This window comes from Octopus bimaculoides, chromosome 2 (assembly GCF_046866305.1).
Source record: "Octopus bimaculoides isolate indiv1 chromosome 2, ASM4686630v1, whole genome shotgun sequence".
NCBI lineage: Eukaryota > Metazoa > Mollusca > Cephalopoda > Octopoda > Octopodidae > Octopus > Octopus bimaculoides.
The window spans coordinates 64,643,204-64,649,250 of NC_142929.1; the positions used below are offsets into that span (position 1 = coordinate 64,643,204).

General features: G+C 41.3%; 1 long non-coding RNA gene across 1 annotated transcript in view; it reads left to right on the top strand.

The window, feature by feature from the left end:
* The first annotated feature begins 553 nt into the window (after positions 1-553).
* Positions 554-6,047, top strand: part of LOC128251133 (uncharacterized) — a 43,908-nt gene continuing 38,414 nt past the window's right edge. The window contains exon 1 of the long non-coding RNA XR_008266987.2: positions 554-760. This is a non-coding gene — a long non-coding RNA (uncharacterized LOC128251133). The remainder of the gene's footprint in view (positions 761-6,047) is intronic.

The window sequence follows — 6,047 nt, forward strand, 5'->3', positions numbered from 1 at the left end:
TGTGTGTGTGTGCGGATATGTATATGTGTACATGTGTATAGTTGCATATATATGTATACATATAGGCGTGTATGTGTTTCATGCGAGTGTGAGTGAGTATATGCATACATGTATATGCATGTAAGTGAGCGTGTGAGCATATGTATGTATGTACATGCGCGCATACATGAATTCTATGAGCGTTTTTTACTTCCTTTGGAGATAGAAGCATAAAAATTGACAATATCGAACTGCGTGAATCTCGCATTATTCTTATTCTTAATAGCTTTAAACCAATCGACGACTTCTATACTATTAGACCATTGTACTAACCTAGTGGCATTCCTGACTTCCGCATTGATTTTCCCTAAAAGTTCTTTACTAATAATGCCAAGCTCTGATTTAGCTGGTTTAATAAGCCTACACATATTTTTCTGTTTTCTCCCCTCCAAATTTTTTTCCTGTACGCTCATAGACACGTACAAGGAACTTTATATGTGCGCGTTTGTGTGTGCGCGTGGATGCGTGCATATGTAGATATATGCGTGCGTATATAGAGATATGTGCGTGCGTATATGGATATATGCGTGCATGCGATAATATATGCAGTTTTAGACGCGTTTTGACCATGTCACTACACAGTAATTTCCCTTTGTTTTTAATGGTCATTTTTCACAGGAATTTTCAATTGGCCGGATAATTGAAGAGATGTTGGCGTGGGCTCCCACCCTGGCATCCGAAACTCGGAGTTTTGCACCATTTTTGTATGGTGTTCCTTCCTGTATGTATACCCTAATCTAAGAACTACTAGAATTCCTATATCTATGTATACCAATGCGCAGATATGCCTCTACTCACTTATTAGTATATACTAACAATTTTTTTCCACTTACAAGATTTTTTTAATATTATATATAAATTATTTTGTATATTTTGTATACTTATGTGCACTTACTACTCGTAATTTTTTCTTATATTCATAATACACAATAAACTTCTATTACTTGAATATTTATTACTAACATGATACCACTATATACTTCCCTCTCACTTTATGCCAAACTAGTTCCTTAACTCACACTGTTATTTATACTTAAACATAGTCAATGTATTACTTCTATTTTTCGTCTTTTTCATTCCTAGTACTATTATCTCCCCTACATTGTTATTTTTCAGTTCACTACATCCAATAATAAAACTTCTGAGCGTTTTTTTTTTTCCTCTTTATAGCCACAGAAAGTACTTACTTACTATCTAAATCTGTAATATTAACAACTATTTTTTTTTCACCTTATACGTAATACATACAAACAAATATTAGTTCTCACACAAGCACAACTTCATTTTACGTAAATTTTCCCCTCTCTTTAAGTATTGCTACCCAAATATTTGTTTACATTACATTCCAGCAGCCCTTTATACACTATATCGTCTAGTTTAACTCCATTCTCATGTACAAAAAATTTCTTTAAATATACACACATAGTATTGTTTCTAACTGTCAGGTGATATCCTAATTCAAATATAGTTATGCTTTTCCATTTGAATTTTCTATACATCATTTTTTACATACACGATTTATTTGGAGTTAGAATTACTTATCTCCTTAATCTTTCATTTGTTTTATAGCAGCAGCAGCAGCAGCTTCTTCTTCTTCTTCTTCTTCTTCTTCTTCTTCTTCTTCTTCTTCTTCTTCTTCTTCTTCTTCTTCTTCTTCTTCTTCTTCTTCTTCTTCCATACTAAGAATTCACAACGACCTCAAATCTAATGTCGACACGGAGCTTACGTTGGAAGAAGGAAGAGGACATACAGAACCTCAGTTTTGGGATGATTTCCAGTAGGTCCGCTTCGAAGAGTTCGAGGTCTTTAATTCTGGGCGGCTGTTTCCTCGAACTAATGCCATAGTTGTTTCCCTCCGGGGATGGTGCGGCTAGGTCGTAGCGGAAAGCCTTCCACCTCATATGTCTAATCAGGTGCATAATCTTCTCCAGCAACATTCGGGTGTTGGAAGGCGTGGGGATGTTTTTGGTGGAGTATCCGAGATCGAATTGTTCCATATTTAAAGGGCTTGTGGCCTCCGTAAAATATGTAGAAGCGTTGCGCTGGTCAGTTATTTGGCGGAAACCGCGTGGTCACTGCGAAAAACTCCGGCCAGGTGTCCTCTATGGCGAGAAACCCAGGGTAACCTTATAAGCCGGCCTTTACCAGTAATATGTATATATATATATATATATATATATATATATATATATATATGTATATATATATATATATATATATATATATATATATATATATAAACAAAAGTAAATGAGTATATGCATATATACGTACAGGTATGTGCATACCGACATCCACCTGTATGTATAGGTGCATATCTGGGTACAGGACATTGCAAACAAACGTAGACGAGAACACACGAGCCACATAGAGAACATTCTACTTCTTCAGCTACCCACGTTTTAACACCGGCGTTTCGACGAGCTTCGGGCAGGACGCAACGTTAAAACGGCTCGTCCCATGGATCGCAGATTAAATCTGTATACGCAAATTTAATCTAGCCATGGAGGAATGTAGTGGCGGACAAAAAACAAGACAGGAAAACAAACAGAAGGCTTTACGGCCAGACGAGAAAAATTATGTGTGTATGAACGCGATGAGGCACGGAACCGAGAGAGACAAAGTGGTGGCGTGTGGTACTTAGCGAAAGCCAAGGAAGGAAAGGATTATTGACCGGAAGCATGTGACCATGCCGGTGTAAAGGGAAGAGAGAGGGAGAAAGAGAGGGAGGAAGTAGAAGAATGGTGAGCAACGAGAGGAAAAAAGAAAAAGAGGAAATACGAGGGGGAAAAAAGGAGATACGTAGTAGTAACAGAGGAAGAACAAGAGGGGTAAGGCGAGATACGTAGTAGTACAGAGGAAGCACAAGAGGGGTAAGGCGAGATACGTAGTAGTACAGAGGAAGAACGAGGGGGGGGGGAGAAAGGAAAGAGAAAGAGATAGAGTAGCGTCGGAGGATAAGTTTACGAACTACTTACAATTTTTGTGAGACGCTGCGTTCAATCATGTAAAAACAAAAGTAAATGAGTATATGCATATATACGTACAGGTATGTGCATACCGACATCCACCTGTATGTATAGGTGCATATCTGGGTACAGGACATTGCAAACAAACGTAGACGAGAACACACGAGCCACATAGAGAACATATATATATATATATATAGTGGCTTCATGCAGACATAGCGTGGATTCGATCCTCGATCGTCAAATTTCACTTAACAGTTCAACAGCATTTTCTCACTGTAAAATAATAGTTTTTCTGTGAGTGATAGCAGTTACATTTGCCAGATGCCTTCGCTCAGCAGAATAATGTCTTTGCCACTTGACCCCTCTAACCTCGTCTATCTCACCAAAAGCTAGAATAGAGATAACAGACCCCCAACGAAATCTATTGATCTCAACAATATGTCTATCCTTCTAGCTGTTTTTGGATAGTTATAAATACTAGAATTTGGTACGATATCTGGGATTAAAATTTAAAATAACCCTCCGGAGGTAGAACTGACTTGGATACTAGCCACACTAATGTACGAGAATAGACATAATCCAGATAACAAGAGATGCACCGCAAAATTGGAGAGGACAAACACTAGAAGTCCTGGTGCAAGCCACAATGATCGATTTAGAAAAATTGCCCGAAAAGATATTATTCGGAGAGGATATCGTGTTAGCAGTACATGTGGAGGGGAGGAAGCCCAGGTGCTTCATATATGGAAAAAAGGGGCACCTGAGGTCAAAATGCTCCCCTCCACAAATGGGAAAACCCTAAGAAAATGGACAAGAGGAAAGTACAGAGGAGGCGGCACCCCCGGCCACTAAGGTTGTTACACAGAGAGCGACCGCCGAAATTGAACCTGTAAACAAACTGGCCGAAGCGACACCGGTAGTAGAAGAAATGAATTTTGAAACGGTGTCGCGAAAAAGGCCTAAAGAGGTAATGGAGTCACCAAATAAAGAGGCAGCTCCAAAAAAGAAGGAAAGGAAGAAGATTAACCCGGAGGAAAGGAAAAAGGGGAAAAATTTATTTCATCCAGAAGAAGTGGAAGTAACACACAATTTAGATGAAAGGATATCCGTAGTTTTAAAAAATACGAACAATACAATGATGGGGATAATCAAGCCCCATTTAAAGAGTAATATTTTTTTGACAAGTATCCCTAAAAACCCGAACAGTATAGCGAAAATACCACGAGATCTTTTTATGGACCTAAAAAACAGGTATCCTAAAGAGATACGTGAACTAACAGAGTCGCCCAAAGTGTTCGACTCGCCGATGGAACCCACCATAGAAGAGACGAAGGGGGTGGTCTCAGCCTCAGTGGTACTGAGAACGTTCCCCTTGGATTAAGGTAGACAAATTTCCTTCTTTTCTTGTTTTTTGACATGGTTGCACTACGTGTAGGCTGTCTGAATGTGCTTGGCCTGAGCTCGAAGTGGAACCAAGCCTGTTTCCTTGACGACCTCAGGTCAGGTAAAATTGATATTATGGTTGCTACAGAGACCAAGTTGGACAAGCTGCAGGCCTTCTCAAACCTCCTGAAAGACAATGAGAAAATCATGTCTCCTAGTTGGACAGTGGGAGGGGTGGCGTTGTGGTTTTGATCCGAAAAAGCTTGGCTCTGCAGTCACATGCAAACTTTGTAGACCCAGAAGGTGATTCGGTCGTTCTGGATCTGACTTTTCAGTGGTATGACCTTCTGGTTGATCGGCATTTACGCGCCTTGCATAGTGGGCAAACGGAAGGGGTTCTATCGACGCCTGGAAGATTTTCTTGTGACGTCAAAGACAATAGTAATCTTAGGAAACTTTAACGCTAATCTAGATGCACGCCTAGATAACGTTGGCTCAACCGGTAGGAAAAGTGACTCATGCCTCATCGATCTGCTGAAGCGATTTAGGTTGACAGATCGATTCAGACTCGAGAATCCGAGCGTTCCAATATGAACTTGGAGTAATAACGACGGATCTCTCAGGTCTTATATATAGACAGGATAGTAGTGAAAACTAGAGATAGGTCCTCTTTTAGCTGTCCACAGTTTACGCATATACCCTACACGGATCACAAATTACTGACGTGTAAGATGCATATAGATAAAGTCCATAGACAGGGATCTGGTTACTGGAAGTTGAACAAGACCCTATTGGCTTGCGAAATATACGGTAACCGGATTAAGGAGTTAGTCATGAGGGCACTCACCGGTACCGTGTTGAATAACCGGTGGTGAGTGACTCTCAAAAGAGCCATTCGTCTTGAGTCTATTATATTTAGCAAACAGTTAAGTCTAGAGCAGGCTAGGGTAGAAGGGTCTCTAGTTAAGGCATTAAAAGAGGCGCTGAGAGTGGGCTCTGCACCCCATGGCGGCGAGATCGGCCTTGGACCGATACGTCAATGCCAAACACGAAGGTTGCAGGGTCCGGGTTAAAGTACGTGCACTGGGTCGCGGGGGTATCAACGCTGCCGGGTGGGCTCGCTCTGTTCTCCCGAGCGAGCAATACCGGCAGCGGCGCTACCACTGCGGATTTTTTGTAGCGGGTTGGTAGAGCATATATCCGACGACGTTTTGGGGGAAGACTCTAGGCTTCGATGAAGAACAGCTTGTCAACCTGTTCGGAAGAACATTCAGGCACTTCCAGAAATCCCTGGCCTGGTTGTGCTACCGATTGGCCTTGCCAGTTCGAGAGAGATTTTCAAGGCATGGTGCTAGTACCCCACCCACATTCCCGAGGTGCGGGCGTGTCACTGAAACTGTCACGCTCGCCTTCGTACATTGTGAGAAACTGAGGGAACTGATAACCTATGCCGAACAACTGGTGTCAGATGCGGAAAGAGTACGGTTATCGACTGAGTCTATCATCAAGATTGTGGCGCCTCCCTCCTTTAACGAGGATAAGGAGGCGTCATTTTTTTGCGTAGTAGCCGTATCGAAAGAAACAGTATAGATGACGCGTGGAAGAGGAATTGAGACAGGCAACTTTATCTCCGGACACGGGTTGGTTAGTTTT